This window comes from Metopolophium dirhodum, chromosome 2 (genome assembly GCF_019925205.1).
Source record: "Metopolophium dirhodum isolate CAU chromosome 2, ASM1992520v1, whole genome shotgun sequence".
Lineage (NCBI taxonomy): Eukaryota > Metazoa > Arthropoda > Insecta > Hemiptera > Aphididae > Metopolophium > Metopolophium dirhodum.
Window position 1 is genome coordinate 21,613,550 of NC_083561.1, and position 23,016 is coordinate 21,636,565.

The window sequence follows — 23,016 nt, forward strand, 5'->3', positions numbered from 1 at the left end:
CTAATGCTTTTGGCTTTGCTTGAACCATCGGTTCAGACACGGGCACGTTCTTATTTCCAACACGATTGAACCACTCTAAAACGACTTTATCAAAAACAACTCAACTGGCCCATTTCTCTCGAACCGACGAAAATTTTCGTTTGTGGCGTTTTCGATGTGCCGAAGCAAAATCTCTTCTTTATTCTTCAAAACTTCGACCACTATTCTGTTGATTTCCTGGAAATTGTTCAGCGAGTTTAACACAAACTACTGCAGAAGCCACTATATAGAGTCTTTACGCCGAATAATTTCCACCCATCATTTTAAATTGAAAGGTTAACGCGGGACGGGAAATTTCAATGCGAAGAAAAATAAATGCAAAAAACAAAATAAAAATATAACACACTGTACAGTATTAGATCGCGAGGGAATATTGTGATGAATAATCGCCGAATAGTCTTTACGTTTTCTTTTGTATACGTATAAAATTTATACATGGTTAATGGTTATAATATTTTTGTACTCGCCATTATTATCGTTAACTTAATCGGCGATATAACTATACGGTATTATGTAATCTGTATCGTAATCCATGTAATCCTTGTAATTGCGAGACGAGTTATCACGGCCGAGGCGACGCTGTTGCGCGGTATTTTCGGTATACCAGTGGTCACAAACATGTGGGCTGCGATAGACATTTATTTCTTCGAAAATGTTGAAATTTTTTTTCAATAAAAATAAATATAATTATCAAACAAGAGATCAATATTATGTGTATATTTCATATTTGTAATAGAAAAAAATGCATTTTGTCTTAATTTTGTTTATTTTAAATTTATAAAATTCAGATGAGTAAAAAGAAAAAAAGGTGTTTCCCCGCCGCGAACCGTTGACGTATAGGTACATAATAAATTGTGGCCCGTCGGTAATTTGAGTTTGATACCACTGACGTATTCGTATGCAATTATATATTTGAGTTTGAACTTAGATTGTTGGCCCCGTCGGTCGAGATGTATAGGGGAGAAATATGTTCGTGTCAGCAATAGAAAAGGGTCACAGACCGGTCGAAATCCATTTTTGCGCTGTGGCCTTGTTTTTTGTCCGTTATTAGAGAGGTATTCGTTGAAACAAGTTCCACAGTATACTTGATTACATATTCAATAAGTTGTACCGATTTTGGACTTACCATAAAAAATTATCATTTTTATTTCTTCATATTCGGTCGATGATTTGTTTTTGATTTTTTCGACACAGCTGCTGTAGTTGTAATCGACGTGCTGTGCGACGAGCTAAAAGTATAATACATTATTATGCTCTCGGAAAACTCCGTTTTTTTTCAAATTCGACTACTTGTGCCCATTTTGCTGAAAATTACATTTTTCAAATTCGAATGCAACATAGGTGCGTATAGTATTTTAATAAAATCAATATTTGGCGTACGACAACGGTGACAACTCGGGGAAACAGAGGAAATCATCTAAACCGTTGCGACGATTGCGTAGGTATTCACCCACGTACAGTGTGCTTACATTGTCACAAAACGTATATATATTATATTCAATGACATGCGCGCATTTGGTCGCGCTATACACACAATCTGTTCATATAATATTTATGTGTCATAATATCTGCGTATCGTCAAATTACAGCTGTGCCCTGGAGATATTTTTGATTCGAAACAAAACGGTTGTCGTTCGTCCGACGGCTGCTCGTGCTCTCATCGGATCGGAGAAAACTTTACGATTTTTACAGTATACAATTTTATATAATGTACAAAGAATTTGCGTACGACAGGATTCGGGGATGCAGTCGAAATCATCGTGACGATTTCGTACAGGATTCACTCCAAGTACTTACAGAGTGCTTGAACTGTCACCAAACGTATATATCCGATACCATATACGCGTATTTGTTAGCACAATACATAAAATTAATTCATATTATATATTGTAATGTTATAATAACTTTATGTGTAGAGTTCGGATTGGTTTATGAATTTGCATAATATTTATTCTGGTTGATCGTATGATATTATGCTAAGTGAGTACGGAATTAGTTTTATGACATAACGATTTAAACTATGAAACTTGTATGGAGCATATTTATGATATTTCGACATTTACCCATTTCTTTTTTTAATTTATGGGCTCATTTTACAATTTTAATTGGATATTTCATATTTTAGTGTTTTTTGTTTTTTTTTTTTGAAGTAGGTAATTAGTAATTACTATTGAAATATAGAGAATAATACTTAATATATAAAATAATATATATTGTATATTATATTCTTATAGTTTCGATTCATCTCGAAATGAATTAATAGGTATACTTATAGGTATAAAAGGTTCTCTCAAATATATTTGGGAATTTATTTATTTGTTTACATATTAAAACTAACAACAAAAACACGAATGATTTATGTACCTACCTAAGTAAATTATTTTTAGGATATATTTCTGATATTAACCGATTCCTATTTTTTTCTTCTAGATTAAAACTTCTTACTAAACACCGATATCTTAAAGAAAATTAATTTTAGAAGCGTTCCATAATAATTTAAAATGTTTTATTATTTCAATTAAATATTCAGAAAATAAATGTCTGTTTTGCTAATTTTTGAGTGCATATTTTTTTTTATGTATATCTAATAAAATTTATGTGCATATATGTATGCCTATTTAAGATTTTTTAGCGCATGTTTCGTTGGTTTTTTAATTTTCACAAACCAGCGCTTTATACTTATGTGTACCTAACGTCATCCGCGTACTGTCGAACAACAGTCGTGTTGTTGAGATGAAACAAAACGGTTGTTGTTCATTCGGCGGCTGCTCGTGCTCTCATCCGATCGGAGAAAACTTTACGAATTTTTCAACGAGCGACATTATAATACTTACGTTCGACAAGACTCGAAGATTCAGTCGAAATCATAGCAACGATTGCGTACGGTTCACTCCACGCCGTACCTACAGTGTGATCGCATTGTCACAAAGCGTTTATATCGTATTCGACGACGTGCGCGTATTTGGTAGCGCAGTGCACAAAATGTGTTCATAATTATATATATAATATTAATTTTATCATAATGTTTTATTGTTATGTGTATACTTCCATGTTATTCACATACCGTAAAATATAACAACTCCAGCAACTGTGCGGTCGTAATACTTCTACAGATTACATTTTTTAAATTCGAACACGCCACTTACAATAAATTATTATATTAAAATCGATAGTCCCCGCGTACGACAGCACTCGGGGACGCAGCCGAAATCATCGCGACGATTACGTACGGTTCACTCCACCTACAGTGTGCTCGCATTGTCACAAAAAACGTGATATAATATAATTATACTTGTGTTTGACGACATGCGCGTATTTGGTAGACAAAAATTCGTTCGTCTTGTGCAATATAATGTTTTAAATATTATTATGTCGCTCGTGTCTAACTCATGTATGGTCATGTGCATGTATAAGTCATAATAATATCATCCGCGTGCGCTGTCAAACGACAGCCGTCGAGTTTATTGTGATTCGAAACGATACGGTCGTTGTTCATTCGACGGCTGCAGCTTGCCCACTCGTTCGATCCGAGAAAACTTTACGACTTTCGTAGCGTGCGTTATTATAATATATTATGATAAACGTCCACGTGAAGACAGCACACGTTCGTGCTTTTCACACCTCGTCTCCAGACTTTCGGGCACCCACACGTTTTTTATCAATAAGTCACTCTATCGCATCCAAGTCGCACTCTCTCCGCCGTGCGCACAGCACCAGCCCATCTCGTCTTACGATTCGTTGAGATATGACGTGTGCGTTTCGTATTCAAAGTGAAAACTCGCGGTTTCTCTACGCGAAATCGTATACATGTATATTATAGTGTACTTATAATATATTAACTGTATTTATACAGTATATGACGTTTATTGTACTTGTGTATATTATATACACATACATTCAATACGGTATATACATGTATCATGTATATACTATTATACTATACATATGATATAATATAATATTAACGAAGCGACGTATATGGTTCTTTTCCCCACTTTTATTTTTATTTTTTCAGTAATATGCGAGTAGGTACTATATTTTATGCGTTTTTATAACCTCGTGCATTACTTTATTGAACGAGAATATATATTGTGATATATGCTATATTGATGCACGATGCTGGTGGATATTGATATGATATAATATAATGGCAGACAAATCGGATTACGTAGGTACAGTGGATAATAAAGCTTTTTCATATTTTATAATTTGACGGGAATTAATAATATGGTTCAATTTGAAAATAATAATAAATGGGGGGGACGAGGTGGCCGAGTGGTCTAACGCGACGGATTCGGCACAGCCGGTCCGAGTTCGATCCTCGACCACTGGGCGGCATTTTTCTCCGTGCAAGTCACGGTGTCCGGAGAACAAGTGCCGCCATCCCCCCACCCCGGGGCACGGCAGAAACCTACGGGTGCCCCATTAGAAATTCTGCCAAACACAACACACACGTGTACCAACCTACCCAATATAAAAACCTACCAAACCTACCCAATATAAAACCTACAGTGCCCTCCCCACACCCAATGGCCTATGTTGCCGCGGGTTACCCAATAAAAAAAAAAAAAAAAAAAAAATAATAAATGCCGGACGAATAATTTCTATATTAAATATCAATTCGTTTTTATACATATATATAATAAATGGATATTGTATAATAATTGGAATGACCTCATAATAAGTGCATTATATTATAGTTTTGGAAAAAATCGGAGGCTTAAAAAAACGTACGATATTTTTTGATAACAATAAAAACGGATGTAGTGGAACACATTTCATTAAATATTACATTTATATCAAAAAAATATACGTAATAATATACGTCACGTCACGTTATAGAATATAGAGTATCTTATCCTTATGTGCTTGAACAAATACTTATGATTAGTTAGGTCAACATTCATAGTCTCTTGGATTATTACTGAACGCTTTGACATCCATTTTCCGAAATTATTCACATTTTTTTTTTAGTTTGTCTGAATAATATTCCCTTACAGTATGATTGAATACTATTGTACCATGAATTAAATATACTTAATAATTAAGTCAATATTTTAATCAATGTTAATACATAAGAGATACCAGAAAAGTGGCTTCGGGACAGCGATGTACCTAAATTGCATACTTTTAACGCCGTGTTTAATAATACAAATACGTCTATAATACTAATAGATAGTTTGTACTATAATTGAAATAAGAATATTATCGGATTACGTCAATGTAACGATTGCATACATAATTTTAATACTAACATAAATTATATTATGAATTATGATACAATTAGTAATTGAGAAGAATAAAGGAGTGTACCATATTTAATGATATAAATAATAATACAAATAAATGTATATAATAATATGTAAAAAATAATGTCTGTATATTCTTCATGCATTCCCGAACAACTGGACCGATGTTGATCAAACATTTTGTGTCGTTTTTTTTTTTAAATTTTCACATAAAACGCACAAAGTGTTATAAATTATAATTTAATGTATATACTTACCTATTAGGTATAAATGATTATTTATTCAGTGGACATTAATTATTTATTTTAATATATTTCTAACAATGATTTAACTCTGGTTTTATTTAATTTGAAAATGTACTATTTTACAGATAATCAGTATAAGAAGTAAATTACGTGACGTATGACGATAACACTGTTTGTACACTATACACAATATAAGTACGAAGAGGAAACTGTTCATTTGGAAAATAACAACACTATATTTTCAACCTTTTTTGTAAGTTTTTAAGTCATTTTTTACGATTTACTTTACAGTCAGTACTTACATGTAGTTTTCTACATTTTATTTTTAAAGACTCGTAAGATTTTACTAGTAATAAATAAAATACATGTAACGTACAGAGTGGTTCACCAAACATGCCACCACCTTTTTTCCTTTAATCATGAATTTTTAAAATTATGATTTTTGGAATTTTTAAGTTACTAAAGGACCATATTTTGAAATACCATTTAGTGTCATGTACTCATGTGGCGATCCAAACTTCTTTTCTTTCTTTTTTAACAAAAATTGTTCAGCAGGTAACTTTTTTTTAAACGTTGATGTAGGTACCTATCTAAATAAAAAATCAAACATGTAGTTTTCGAGTAGGTATTTAACCTTATGTTGTAGGTATAATGTAGGTGCATGATAATACATTTGGAGGATATAGGGACTACGATAATTTGAATATTATAGTTATTAATATTAATCGATTAACATTTTATAACTTATAAAAATTGTTTAGCACAATAAATAAATACAGCCTATATACAATTTTAAAACTTATTTTATATTTTTGATAAATCTTTTTAAGGACTATTAACCTTTGTATATACATTTTAATAACTCAAAAACTACTCGTTAAAATGTTGATTCAGGTACATATCAACATTTTTAAAATCATAACTTTTATTAATTTACAACACAAAGGGGTTGGTTCTTATTTTGAAAAAAATTGAAGATCGTATTAGCATAGAACATATTATTTTCTTAAATGGTACAAGAATAGTATTTTAAAATATGGTCCTTAAAAATTCTTAAAAATTTTGAAAATTAATTCATTACTAAATGTAAAATCGGGGGTGATCATGCAGGCTAATCACTTAATTGTGTGTTACACTTACCATGACCTACAAAGTCGTAGGTATATATTGTCTTACCAGTTACCACGCCGATACTTGTGTTTGCATAATTCCGCATTAAGAGTGCTGGTGAATTCTAGTATGATTTAAATGTATAAACATTGAGGAGGCGTATTTTTAATTTCACACGGACATCGGCTTTGCGTCTAACAAATTTCTAGATATTTCTAATCACAGTGCATAGTTGGTAGTATTTGCCGCAAACTCATGAACGACCTCGCACAATATCTCGTATAAAATATTCATAAAAGACACGCCACATGTAATGTGTTCATATTTTATCTTTGATGACATTATCATTTATCATTCTCCTCCATTTCCGTAATTGATAATATTATGTGCACACCCCCCGCCAGAATGATTATTTGGCCCACGTGATGTTTCAGTACACCCCGACGGCTCTACATTTCAACATTCGCCGAGAGTGAACACGAATAGGAGGCGAATGTGCAGGGTAATAATGCATTATTGCTTTTTGAGACGTCAGCAACTGCGTGTACATAAATTGTAAGGATCAAGTGATAAATCGCTTTCGTGTGACACTTGTTCGTTAACACCATGATGTATTGGTGTTTCATTGCTCCGACGAATAACAAAACCGGCAAGACGTGATTTTATAGAAGTAATATTGTATGGCACTGACCTTAAAACGTTAAAATTTAAAGTTTAGACACTAAACCGTCGTGCTCTATGCCTGGTATACGCGTAGTTGTCCGTATCCTAAATATAGGTAAAATATATTGTAGCTCCCTACATTTTGACAACCAGTTTTTAAATGTTTTATTCTTTTAGATACTGGTTTTTAAGTGGCATAACGCCATTGATAATTTTTCTGGTCAGGCCGAGTTAAATGTTTAGAATATATTATAATGTAGTTAAAACATATTGTTTTATAAATTTTTTTTTTATGTAGGTAATACCTAATAAGAATATATTTTGTCTTAATCTAAACAATATAACATATTATATACATTTTCAGACCAAAAAGTGTAACGTATAAATTTTGCACTCATCACTCGTCTGTTAGGTTAGTTTCTAAAATTCATTCATATCTTGCAATCAATAGTCGCAGTGATCACGTTCAGATATAGTGCTAATAATAAATGTTTGGCATACAAAAAATGTTATAGCACCTACCTAAATATATTTTTCGTCGAATTCAAAACTTTAAATTGAGAAAGTAGAAAACGATTTTTCACCTCAAACGGTTATCCAAAACACAATGTTCAATTTTAAATTGTATTACGCTTAATTTATGTAAAAGAATGAAGTTTGTGTGGTGAAATGTTGTCGTTTACAAATAAAACGGGAGAAAAGCGTATTTTAACGCAAAAAGGATTTAATAAATAAAATAAATGGATTCAAGCAAGCAATTTATAAGTTAATTTCTGTAAATCAAATAAGTTTTTAGTTGACAGTTAAACAGCGCTTTTGAATTCGAAATTATTTGTCTGCAACCAAAACTGCGATAAAAAGTTCCATTGTCTAGCGAATCGTGATAAATATTTCCAATGGTAGAACAATTTCGTGAACTTTTTTGATTCATCGGTATTATGCGCGACGAGAAAAATGAAATATTTAAACGAAAGTTGAATTAATTAGTGAAATAATAATTATCAACGTTCTCCTTATTGTAATATGGTTTATTAGAAATACTTTAATATGATGGCAAAATATCTATAAGTTTTGTGTTTCCATACAATGGAATGGATCAATGTTTAGATTAAAACAATTTATGATATTATTACGAGGGTTATATTGTTATAATATAGGTTGGAGTGCAAATAAAAACGAAAACTATTTATTCCTCGCGAATAACATTACCGTTGTAAGACTAATGATTTTTCTTAGGAGTTGGACATGAAATAAATGAAAAAATATTTGGGTTTTATAAAATGACTTTGTAAAATTCAGTGGATCGTTAATCACTATGCTGTTACGATACTATATGAAACTAAAAAAAAAAAAAAAAAAAACAATATAATAACTATCCCAAAAACTTTGCCAGTTACTTACCTGTGTAGTTGTCTGGTAGCTGTAGCTGAATGCGTTTCTATAGTCACTGCACAATTGTTTCTTAAAACACACGCGCGTTGGTAGGTGATTACTGCAAACAACGAGCGATTCTCGAACGGCTCTCTTCGAACAAGGTTAGAAGAAAAAAACTAACGACTACAACTATATAATATTAACAACTACTTACCTACTGTTATTTCCGACGAACGCTACGCCGTCGTATCGAGTTTTTAAAATATATTACAAGTACACCAGTGACGTATATCAAAGGGGTCAAAGGGGATGTTTGGGAGTTATTAACCCCCCCCCCTTCCTCCTCGAGTCGTGTCATATCTAATTATTACCGGAACTAAACTTAAAGGAATATATTAATCATAATAACAGACATATCTATAATGTATAAATAATTTTGAGAAGTAAAATCAAAAGTTATAGTTTGTACTATGTATATTGTTTAATATTTATAACTAACACCCTTCCGTACCTTACAAAAATCCTAGTTACGCCACTAAAGTAGAACAGTTTACGCGTTATAATGTGCCATACGAAATAAAACGACTTCACGCCGCTTTGACGCGGTTCGTAGGCTAAATAAATTTTCAATATTAACTATACGCCCGTGATATTTCGACGGAATTCAACGTTTAAAGATGTCGGGATGGGGTGAGGGATAATCATCATTATCCCCGAGACGGAAGAAACGATTTCCCGAGCGTATAGTGTGTGCGGAAAAAACAACTAATATTAATTAACATAATAATACAGTATGTAAAATTATGATTTTTTTTACACCGAAATCGTATACGTATTACGACGAGTGTTAAGTATTGATATTCATTGCTTTCCTCGTGGAAATTAACCTCATTTGGCTGCTGCTGCTTCGGTGGTCGAGGGGGGGGGGGATTTGAAGGGTGCCCATTGCTGAACAAATACTTTATCGCAGTGCGTGTCCAGCTGCTGTGACTTATTATTATCACAGCCACTTCCGGTAAGGCCACTCGCCAGACCGTCGTCTAACTTTTCGCCGCTCACATAACTGCAAGGCGACATCTGTAACCGCGTCGAATTGCAATGTAGCTTCTATAGTCGCGTTGAATTCGCATATTTTTTTTTTTTTTATATTTTTCGCGTTATGATGCGAGCAAAATGTTCGTTTTAGAATCTAATGACTTTATAATATTATAACAATTATTATGGCCTATAGGTTTTCTTTAAAAACGCATATTATTTATGATTTATGCGTGACGTACTGACTTGTTAATGTACTTTTCATGCATATGTTTAATACTTCTTTGCATATTTAACTTTTTTTTTGTTCATATTCTGTTGATCTTTGCTCCTATAAAGTTTTCATCCCTAATTATTATAAGCACCATCTTGAAAAGCTTAGACTGAGTGTGTTTACGAAACTAAATATGAAAGCATTTCAAATATTAGGCCCGTTCCTTATTAGTTGCTATATTTTACCTATGATAAATATAAATATATATATAAACTATTATTTAACTATCGATAATTCAATTTTTTCCTGAAAATTATTAGATCGTCATTTGTATATTTTGTACTTGTGAGTGTGCGAAGTATTGCTGACATTTAAATTGTAATAAGATACATCTTACAATAATAAATGTGATTATTATTGCTAATAATTTCAACAAAAACAATTAAGATCGAAAATATGGTGTTTTTTTTGTCATCATCACTCCCGATGACGACGAAAATCGCCTTGTTCAGACATCACTTCGATTCATGCGACGAACAATCGTTGTGACGTTTCCCAGACCACATGCGACCGGATGTGTGATTGTCAACTATGGCCGAACACACTTTGTCACACACTGGAAAAGGGTAAGGTTTCTCACACCCGTATGCGTCCGGAAATGCATCTTCATACCACTTTATGTTATGACCGAAAGACTTGACACACACACACGCACACGTCACAAGCAAACGGTTTCTCACCCTATATGCTTGCGGATGTGAGATTCCCACTTTGGCTGAACGACTTGTCAGTTGTCACACGTCGCACACGTATCGGTTATGGAACGATCTATCACCACTAGATAACTAGATAACTCATTATTTGTGCAAACGTCCTGCACGCTTGATTTCTCTGAAGCGTGAACAGTAGTTGGCTGAATAATCATAAACAGCACATTATTTAAGCACGCTCGCACTATTTGTATGCTATTAAATTATGCATAGTATATACATCTTCTGATTTTTGGAATTTTTAAGGAATTTTTTTTTGAGATTTTTCTTATCACTTTGTAATGATCCGGTGCCAATACGAATTTCTGTTTTTCAAATAGGAACCCCCTTTTCAATTTTGATTATTCAGCGGATAATTTATTTTTGTGATTTATTAATATAAATAATTTTTAAAAATGATCCAAGTAAAATAAATACATGCTATATAGTTGATATTTTTGCAAAACGGGTTTTTAAGGATTATTATCCTTAGTATAAACGTTTTAATAACTCAGAAAATTAACTTATCTCAATTTTGGTTTCGATATATCAACATTTTCAAGAAAATTATCCACTAAATAATTTTCAGTAAAAAAGTGGTTGTTTGTCTGCGTACTCCTTAAGTAGTACGCACAATATCAGGGATTTTAAAATATGGTCTTTAAGTATACTTAAAAATTATAAATATAAATATATTATTAAAGGAAAGAATGGGGGTGAGAATGCTTAAAAAAGCACTCCGTATATATCAATCTCGAATGTAGTTCAGACTCGATAATATATAGTTGTTCAATCTGTGAACAATGCACCGTATATTATATTGTATTAATTTTTTGTAAACATAACTTGATTGTAACAAATAATAATTATTGATTATACACAATTTCCAAGCCAGTATATATTTTGTTCTGTTCCCGTTTTAAGTAATTATTTATATTAACAACTAGCTGAACCCGTGCACTTCGTTGCCCGTTAAATGTACCAACTCTATATATGACTCAAACTATGTTCAATTCGTTATTTAATATTCGGTGTATGGTGTTCAATATTAATTTTAACTTCTCCGTAGCCCGGAATAAAAATTCTGGTTCGCAGCTGTTATTACCGGGTAGGCAATTTACCTGCGGTAGATCGCGGACCCAGTGCTGTTTGTACGTAAGTGTATGATTTAACTCTAAAGTATCAAAGTTATACCAAGTTTGTCGTATTCTACCTATGGTGGATGAACATAATCAATTAATACAAAACCCTAACTTAACCTGTTGCGTCACTGTTGTATTTTTGACATCCAGATTTCCTACTTTTTCAGTGGATTTTCCTAAAATCTTCTTTCATAAAAATTAGAAACCTTCTCCGTAATATACTCTTTCGTTTAAAGAAAAAATAAAGAAGATCTGATAAGTAGTTCCAGAATTTACTCTGTACAAAGATTTCCATTTCACATTTATATAGTTAGAAGATATATATTGACAAAAAAAAAAATAATACAAATCAACAAACATGCCCGTAACCAATAGCAAGCAATGCACTATTATTATTTTTACTAATCTGCAAATTAATATTTTATTTTTTTAGCGCATCATAATCCAGGAACTTAATTTTCAAACTTAAATGCCTTGCAATATTGGCACACAATGTTAATTATGATACTGATAGTTTAAAAATTTGGGGGATTGAATTTAGAATTGTTTACAATAATTAGTAAAAGTACACTATATAATTAAGTACCCTATACATATTTTTGAATTCTGTTTCTCCGGTCATGAAACTAGACCATCAATCTCCCTCAGACAGAATTCTAAAATATCTATAGGGTACCGAGTAATGTAGGTCACTATGTTACAGAGTGTACCAGTTTTCGCGGACACACGGTATATTGTGGCCTGCATTGGCCACCGCCAGTTGGGTCTGAGGTCAAACATTCTCGTGTATTAATGTATTTGTATTGATGGCAGTAGCTGTAGTGTAATACTTGGGTTGTTGACGACCTTTTGGCGAGCGATTGTACAAATTTGCTGACGAGGAAAACTATCCGACAGCGCCTTTGATGTAACTATATCTTGATCTCGACTCGATCCTAGTGTGGTCCTATTCATCGGCACAACTGATGGGTATTTTTTCGGAGCACGGTTAACCATACACGGTATGCTTGATACAAAATAATAGAGATTAACCATTCAAACTTACCCCCATTTTATCCTTTACTTACATTTGTTGAGTTTTGGAATTTTTAAGTATACTTATACCAACACCATATATCTAAATGCTTATAGTTTATTCTTGTTCCATTAAAAGAGTAACCACTAGACATGGGACACAGACGTTTAACAATCTAAATATTTTTTATTTTTTAAAATAATCATAAAAATTTCAAGGATTATAATTCTAATAAATTTATTATTAGAGGATTAAATTGGGGATGGGATGGATCACTCTGTATATTATAAATATAATACAGCACGGAGAAATATTTGATCTTACGAATTTCGATACATTTTATATTGTCGACATTCTGCAGTGGCCGTAGACTTTAAATTTGTACTTACCAACGTTCGCAATAAACATAACATATGTTATCGACGTGATCAGTATCGTTAAAGACCGTGCCTCGTAAAACGCTCTAGAATGGTTTTATTTAAATTTTTTAATCTTCACTCGTTCTCGTTTTCTTCGTATTATTGCTACCAAACGGCTGCGGCTATTTGACTTTCACGCCCACAGGTACAGTTATTGCTCATTTATTTTATAGCTACCAATGACATTGCTTTAAGATGTAGTTTTCCTAAGATACAATTCAATTTTAAATCGCATCTCTGAATAGACTCCCGGCGTCGGGAATATCAACACGGGATGGTTTATGATGAATCAGTATGTATATAGTAATGAGTAAAGATTTTAAGAGAACGACCAAATCGAAATTAAAAATGCATACAGAGGATGGCTCTATGAACTCTCCTTTTGTTCGCGTTATGACACCAAAATACTAGTATATTACTTATCGTACATTTTAATAAAGGGAAAAATTATTACATTTAGTAAACGATTTGGAGCTTGTATTCAATGCGACTAAAATGTATAAGCTACGAGTAAAATGTTTGAAATACCCAATGAAAATTATGTACCTAAAAACCAAAATTCAAACTTTCAATAATTATAAAAAATTTAGGTTAACAATTTGAGAATAAAAATTAAATTGTATAATACTAAGGTAAAAGTGCGATAAACATGTTAATAAGCATACAAACTGAAAAAAAAAAACAGAATTATTATACCAAGATTTAAGATCCATTTAATGTCAATAGTCCACGAATTACATCAAAATTAAATGTGAGCAATATGATCAAACAAAAATATTAAGTATATTAAATTAATATTGTTCATTTGAAACGCTTTAAGCTTGGTAGATGTACCTATATTGCCTATACAAGGAGCCGTCTCACAAATTAAAAATATATAAACCACAAAATAATAATATAACTGGTATCCCGTGTTTTGAAGGTTCGTCTTGTTCAATACACTTCGGTGAAGTATAGAACTTACTGTGCTTTTGTGTTAAATTTAAAAGCAATTCTAATTTCTAAATTCCTAAATCATTAAATCAAAGTATTCGAAAAACGATTCGAAATGTAACTCGAGTAAAAGATATAAAATCAAGATTTCTTAATTAAATGACGGTCGTTGATATATTATTAGTTCTTTCATGCATTTTAAAAACTCTATTGAAAAATGGAGAAAGTGACCTATTGAAAGTACCAACAAGTCTCAATTTCAAATCAATATACACGTTGACACGTGAAACTTTTTGAGTGCCTACTTGTTATATTATAATATAAAATGGTGTTCGCAGAAAAAAAGATTTAAAAAAAACATCATTGTATAATCAATACATTATTTGCTTTACTTGGAATTTAAACTCCTACAAAAAAGTATAATAATATGTCATCGGTTTATCTTACAGCGTTATAATAATAGCTTATGGCAAATTCGTTGGAATTATTAAAATATTTCATATAAAGGAACTAGTAAACTTTATTCGCCTAATTTATTTCGTATTAATTCAATCAAAATACAATTTATAAAAAAGTTGTATTAATCAACTTATAACCTATAGGTAAATTATCTCCAATTATATTTTAATAATTTACTCAAGAATACTACTATAGTATGTTAGTAATTATTTTTTCTAAGATAGTGCCTAGTGTAATAATTTCAATCAATGTTTTATATTATTAATAGGGGCGTGTCAGTGCTGGTTCTTCCAATTTTCTACAATTCTATACAATTTGAAAATTGTATTTTATATTTTAGTGGCTACCGCAATTATAATTATAATTCTTTACCACTAATCTACTGCCCAATACCGATTTAGAGGGGGGGGGGAGGTTGATACGGTGTATTATATAAACAAAGACCTGAATCACAAATCTCCCATTTAAGACTCACGCCTCATTAATGTGTCGAATTCTAATATATTTTTTTTTTCAACTGAAAGATGAGAACTTTTTCAGGTCGAATCAAAACCCGTACATTTTCATTTTACTTTAAATTATGCTAGAAAAATACGATTGAAAAATAATATATATTAAATAAAATATTGTGCATTAATCAAATGCATGTTTAAGCTTTTATCATTAAAATTTTGAAAATTGGGCTTTGATTCCGACCTGCAAAATGTTTTCTTTAAAAAAAAATTTATGAAATCTGACTATTTTACAGGGCGGGAGAGTTTTTCATGTAAGACACGTCGTTTTTGTACTAATCAGCTATCGGCTCCGACGCCATTTAAATAATGTTTTTAATACAATAGAAAATTTAAAATTGTGGATAAGTGGATGTCGCTCTGCTGTACAGTAGGTTACAAGTGGGTCACTGTAATGGATGGTGTTAAATTTGAATTCAATGATATAATATCATTGTATAAGAAAAACGATTCTGAGCGAAAACGGTCAGTCAGCCTATGATTTTACCAAGTATATTTGATGATATTATTGTGAATAAAGTAATTTATATATAACCTATTTACGTGGAGCCTTGTTTTAAATTTTCAATCCTTAGCCATAAAAGTTAAACATTTTATACATTTTTAACCACAAAATAATTAATAAATTATAAATTTGATAAATGTTGTCAAAATTTGAACTTTAAATGCTTATAAAAAAAAATTGTGCCTATGTATTTTTAATATTTTTCAACTGCTATTAGAACGATATATCAGGAGCCTTATATTAAATTTTCACGCTTTTTTACCCAACAAATAAAAATTTATTGATATTTATAGAAAAAAAAACTAAAAAAATTGAAAACTGACAATGTCCGTAAACAGCTCAAAAAGAGTCAAAATATTTTCAACATTTTATGGTGTATAGAAAATGCTAATATAAACATTCAGTGAAATTTTCAAATATACAGTCATTCGTTTTTTAATTACAATAAAATAAGAAAATTGTTACATGAGAAATCGAGTAAATATCAAATGTTGTAAAAATATAAATTTCAGACGCTCATAAAAATTTAATTTAAGTTTCTTCTTGACATTTTTTTTTTGATAAAGGTAGACAAACTTATAGTAATCTTATATTACATTTTCAAATCTTAGATTTAAAAAGAAAAATTTTTATGAATTCTCAACTCAAAATAATTTGCTATTTTTCGTGATTTTTCCGTATTTTTTCAAAATTTGAACTTTAAATGCTTATAAATAAAAACCATGACTAAGGATTTTTAATTTTTTTCATCTGCCTTTGAAATAATAACCTAGGAGCCTTCTATTAAATTTTCAAGCTTTTTTACTCAACAGATAAAATTTTATTGATATTTATAGAAAAAACTAAAAAGATTGAAAACTGACAATGGCCGTAAACAGCTCAAAAAGAGTCAAAATATTTTGTAAATTTTATGGTGTATAGAAAATGCTAATATAAACATTCAGTCAAAATATCATGTCCCTACGGTCATTTGTTTTAGAGTTACACCAAAAACCAAATCGATTTTCTCGAAAACAGATTTTGCGTAAAAATTCCCGTTTTTCCTTAATTTTTCTTTTGTTTTTCACGTCGCTTGTGAAAACTACTGGGAAATTTTTACTTTTGACCCCCCAAAGTACCAACTAGATTCACTTTCCTATCAGAAAAGTTACTATTGAAGAAAATCCAAGCACTTTTATTGTCCTAAAAAGTGATGACAGACACAAAAATAAAAAAATAAAAAAAAAAACACACATCATTGTAAAATAAATACATTCATCGCTTCGCTCAGAATCTAAAATAGTAATCTTTTTAAATAGTATATTTATAATAGTTTTAATAATATGATTTATATAAATTTATTAAATCATATTAAACAAATATCCTAGAAAATATTTGCAACAAAATTTGAACGGACCAGTATCTGAACATTATGGCATATGTAATTTACCACTCAATACTAATAGGCAAAAATATTTTTTTACATTTTAAATCAACACGGTAACAAAAAATGTATGATTTATTTTACTTTTTAATTTAAGTATGGGTACCTACCATCTGCTGTTTTAATGTTATTTTCTAAAACTAGTTTGTTTTTATAGAAGTTATAAACTCAGTTTATAATCATTACCTACCTACTGTTTATGTTTTGTTAAAATAACCGTAATAAAAACATTTATAGGTACTTGGGTGGTATTGCGTTACAAATGATAACTTTTTCATAATTTATACACCGCAATGACTGAAAACAATTAATTATTTTTTATATAATTAATATTCTGTAAACAAAATAACTAAAAAACTCGATTTTGAACCCGAATAAAATCATTTATTCTAATGTTAAATACTTAAATGTGATTTATGATGGAAGTAATATGATTGCTACAATATGACTATGAAATCTCCTTCATTTGAGCAACTATATATTATTTATCATGAAAATGTATACAAACAATACACATAAGAAAATCAAACTGATCCTTTTGTGGAATCAATGATTTCAGATGATCATTTTCTAACCTATATAGTAAAGTTTAGTGGGTGCATTGTAGTAATTAAATTACGTATCAAATATATTTAACATATTATATTAACTGGTTTTACACGTTTCATAAACCAAACTACAGAAGAATGTAAAACACTTAGGTACCTCTACTTTATTTAAGTACGCAATTCAACAGGTAATTATTTATTTAAAAATACAATACTAAATGTGTTATTATATTGTTATAAAATTTAAACGCATTTTAAAATTTGTCCTCACGTAGTCACGTTATTTATATAACGCGTGGCCTTAACTATTCTATGTATCAGTGAAATAACCAAATGGAGGATGGTTTTTATGTAAAATTGCGAAAGACACCCTTAAATTCTCCTAGTACAGTTTAACACGTCATATTTAAATATAATGTAAATATCATTATATATTTTACTTTACCGATGACCTGGTATAGAAGTATACACAGTCTTGTTGAAAATACTTTTCAATTAATGTATTCAGAATACATAATTAAATAGTTGGTGTCATTTTTATTTGAAATACGTATTCCACAATACTGTCTTTCAAAAGTATTTGAATACAAATAGAAATACATTTTAAAAATATTCAAAATACTTCATAAGTACTTTTTTTTTTACTAAAATATTTGTGCGTTTATCACGAATGTACACTTACAATAATTATTCACAAATATTTGAATGAAATATTTGACAAACACATATGCTTTAATTGGTTTAAGAATTTCAGATGTCACATTTCTATTATATTTTAATCAGGGCGGCATGTTAAATTTCAGCTATAGCCTATAGGTCAGGGGTGGACTGGCTAGGGTGGCGGGCGAGCGATATCCACCTGAGCCTAACGAAAATTTGGGATGCTTGAATACATTTGGGCCGATAACTTACAAATATTTTATTATTGGTCCGAATTTTCTGTTTCCCCGTAGCCAATTTTTATTCTCAGTCCACCCCTGCTATAAGTAGATATACAATATGCAAGCAGCAAGCTACGTGTCGTCTACATATTTGATGAAATCTTATAAATTCTAAGAAGCATTATAATTAATATTATTTTGAGGACAGTTTTCAAAATTGGTAAAACATGAAATAAAAATATCGGTCGCTGAACTACAACGGTGAGAAGAAAAAAAGTAGATATTTAATCTTCTGGAATAAAAAACAAAGAAAAAGTATTTGTTCGAAATTTGAGATACACTCGTCGAAAAGTGTTTAAGAATATCGATTGGAATACCGAAAAAACATGTTTAAACACAAGTATTCGTATAATATTAGACTGATGAAGCTAGCGATGGAACAAAACTGCTTCGGCACATGCGTAGGTATTTGTTGCGAGCAGAAGGATTATTATTAAACATTTAGCAATCAAAAATAATTTTATGTGATGGGACTCGCCGTGATGTAACCGAACGAGAAAACGTAAGAATGAGTGATGAGTGATGACTGATGCGGCACACCACGCACGTTAATATAAACACAATATATTAGATATAATATTGATTATATTTAGAACTATATTGACTAATTATCCCGATGGTACGCTTATAATACAGGTCACAGCTGCAATCTGTTTTTATTCAAAATTAAAATTAATCGTATATGCTTTTTACTGTGCACTTTTATTGTTTTTATAGTAAAACGTTTTATTAGAGGAAATGATAAATTTCGCCGGAAATTATTTAACCGCAAAAATATTTACCGACTAGGAAATGTGTTGTGGTTGTATTTAATACTTTTCAACGAGCAATAAAAAACTAATGTATTTAATATTTATTCATTTTATGTTTGTATACAATAGGTTTATGTTCAAAAATGTACCTATCAATAATATTAATCACAATATGAAAATTTGAGTGATATTAAGCTTATAAAAATACTTTCTTACTCTTTGTTATAAACAATGTATTATTTACTTCACCAAGCATAAGAACTACATTTTCCATTTTTATGGTTCGAAACAATTATTATAAATCATATGTTTTTACTAAATAGAGTAGGTACAATTTATTTTTTTACGCAAAATATTTTTATTCAGTTTTTTCCTAGATACCAACATATTTTTTATATTAATAATTAATATTATTTTGGATTTTAATTATTTAATGATACAAACAGTAATTTACTTTGTCGGTATTTAAAAATGATGTGAAATAGTTAAAGTTAAATATAATTTCGGTAAATACTTTATAATAATAATTAATATTATGCAAAACTTTCAGTAGGTAGGTACTGAACTCAAACAAACAATGTGGTGTCTCAACGTTTTAATTAAATGTTTGAATCAAACGCAAGTCAGTGTATTATTATATCAGTGCTATTATTCATGGGTGTATCAAAAATTAGGCTTTTTAATTAAAATACGTGAAAATATAATATGTGCCCGCACAAAATATCCATAAAATAAGTAAAAATTATTTGAAAAATTAAAAATCAGGATATCCATAACGGTGTGCGAATGGATTGGCTGCGTACGAGTTGATTCCCGGTTCATTAAGAGGTACGTATTCCCTGGTCATTATCCATTATTCCCTCCACACTTGGGAATTCCCGTAACAACAATTAATATGGATCGTGTTTAATCAACAATGTCGTTATACACCTTCTCAAACTAACGAAAAGATTATGAATACACATAATGACAGTAAAAAAAAAGTTTCTACGTTATATTATAATTGTAGATCGCTTCTGACTCAGTTTGATGTACCTATCAATAAATCACTAATGAATATAATATTTGAGTTATGATATCGAATTCCATTGATATAAATGTCACATATCGGTAGTTAGAATTGTATAAGCATAAATAATTATGAGTCACGTGTAAAGGATAACTTTAAAAGCTTCTATCGTTGTAATTGATTACGTTTTTTCATCGCTGTAAAACACAGGGTGATTTTTTAAGCATGCTCCCACCCAAATTTTTACTGTAATAGTACATTTATTCGAAATTTTGTTTTTAGCATTTTTAAGTATACCTAATAAAGACCATATTTTCAAATTTCTGATATTTTTTGTACTTCTTGAGGAGTATGACACTCCGATGCGATACAAACTTCTATTTTTCAAATGAGAAAATTATTTATCTAATTATGTTGATTTTTCTAAATCGAAATTCTGATGAGTAAATTCTGAGTTATTAAAATATTTATACAAAAGATAATAATCCTTAAAAATGGTTTTACAAAAATATAAAATATGTAATATTAGATGTAGTAATTATTCTACTTGGATCATTTTTAAAATTTATCTATATCGATAAACCAATAGTAAATATCAAATTTTTCAAATCGTCTAAGCCTAGTGATAGCTACTACACCAGTAACCCATTTTCCATTTTCAATTACCATAGACGTATTATCCTTATTAGTATACAAAATTATACAACTCAAAAATTACTCACTCGAATTTTGATTTAGATCCATCAACAATAAAAAATATATATATCTGCTGAATAATTAAATTTGAAAAGGAATTTAAAATATAAATTTGAAAAACAGAAGTTTGTATTGTCACAGAGTCATTCTTAAGTGCTACAAAAAATCTCAAATATTCGTCAACATGCGAAAAAAAATTTTATAATTTCTTTATTATTATTTCTTTATTTCTTTAATTTCATTTTTAATTTTTTAATTTTTAAAAAGATAATAGCTTACGTCTTTAATATGCCTATCTCTAGTAATATATATAAACCCGTTCAGTTCTCAATAGGTCTGGATTCGATCGATCTAAGAAGACAACTCTCTGATATATTATTTATATATGGTCTATTAAATGGATTCATTGATTGTCCACATCTACTGGCTTTACTAGGTATCAAGATTCCCACTTTTTTCTCCAGGACAAATGACTTATTTGTCATCCCCTACTATCGCAAAAGTTATAGTGCCGATTCGTTTTTCTCTCGCGCTCTGTCATTAGCTAATAAAATATCTCCATCAATGATTTTTTTGATTCTAGTCGTAATAAATTTAAGTCCAATGTTTTATTAATATTGACATGTATTAACGATGTTTAAAAGTTATCAATATTTTCTATTTAAGTAAATAGTTATATTTCTGTATTTGTACTTTGTATAGTTTTGTATTTTCTTTTTTCCTTTTTTTTTTATTGTAATCAAAATATGTAAGTTTCCGTTCTTGTAATTTGTCAACTGTATTATACCTTATATTCAAAGGGCTCAAGTCCGTTAAATCAATAATACATAAATAAACATGCAGTCGTCAAACGTATTTAATAATTCCAAAAATCATAATTTGAATATATGCATAATATTTTAAGCATTCAAATAATCATCCTGTATTTATTAGATTATTAAATCATCATAATTCAATAAGAAAACACGTAGGTACATGACCACCTCCCATGCATAAGTGGAATAGGACTTTTTTTTAGTTGATTGTACACGTTTCAATGTATCCAAGGTCACATATTATGCAAAGTTACAGTCCACCTATAGCCGTTTGATGATATCTGTACAAGACTATTGTATCGGTGTCTTATACAACTAATAGTAACCCACCAGACCGCAACTAATAATTTATACCGTTCTTTTAATCGACCACCTATCTATTATTATACGGCGCGTTTTTCACAGGCACCGCTGGAGTAAGTAGTATTCCGCACATCGCCGCCATCGCGATGATGATATCTTCGGCAAAACATTTTATTTTTGGTAAACCCGGGCATTATGATTATTTCCTAAGTGAGCAAGGAGTAAAACACCCTCACAATAATATCTCAAGTGAGGTGTATCTGATCGAAGCGCGTAAACTGAACACTACATTAATTATGAATTAATATAATACATAGTACCACGGTCGAATATAATGATAATAATCGTCGTCTGCAACTACTGCACCGTAGGTACATTGTTCGTATCCGTCCAACGTCAAGTGACTTAAAAACGAAAAAAAAAAATCACTTCCGTCGTTCGCACTCGCGGGCGCTGCACAAAGGCGACACGCGCACAAGCGCCACACCTGTCGGTTACGTCGTTGTTGTTGTTGTTGTTGTAAGTCTATAAACACTTGGCCGTGTTTTGAGCTTGACAGAGATTTCAAGTGTGTCTGTTAAAGAAGCCCATATACATGTACGAGAGCAGGCCCATTCGTCGTGTTAACGATACGACCCATTTCTGTTGATTGCGATGCGTTTGTATATTCATGCCGGTATTGTTTGCGACCAATATATTTATAGAAATTCGCATTATTCGCCTTTGAGGAATGAACGATTGTATTGTTTTTTAATCGGCGTACGGTTTTCGTTATGGTTTTCAATTGATTACACGCAAAATCGACTAAAAACAAGTGCTTTGTATGGATTTTCCTCGCATTATTATAATAATATGTCTTACAATAG

The 23,016-nt window shown here is 30.6% G+C and overlaps 1 protein-coding gene across 2 annotated transcripts in view; it reads left to right on the forward strand.

The window, feature by feature from the left end:
* Positions 1 to 23,016, forward strand: part of LOC132939124 (uncharacterized) — a 93,183-nt gene that overhangs the window by 35,832 nt on the left and 34,335 nt on the right. For both annotated transcript variants that reach the window (XM_061006149.1, XM_061006150.1), the window contains exon 2: positions 5,659 to 5,786. The gene's annotated coding sequence lies outside the window, so the exon portion shown is untranslated. The remainder of the gene's footprint in view (positions 1 to 5,658; positions 5,787 to 23,016) is intronic.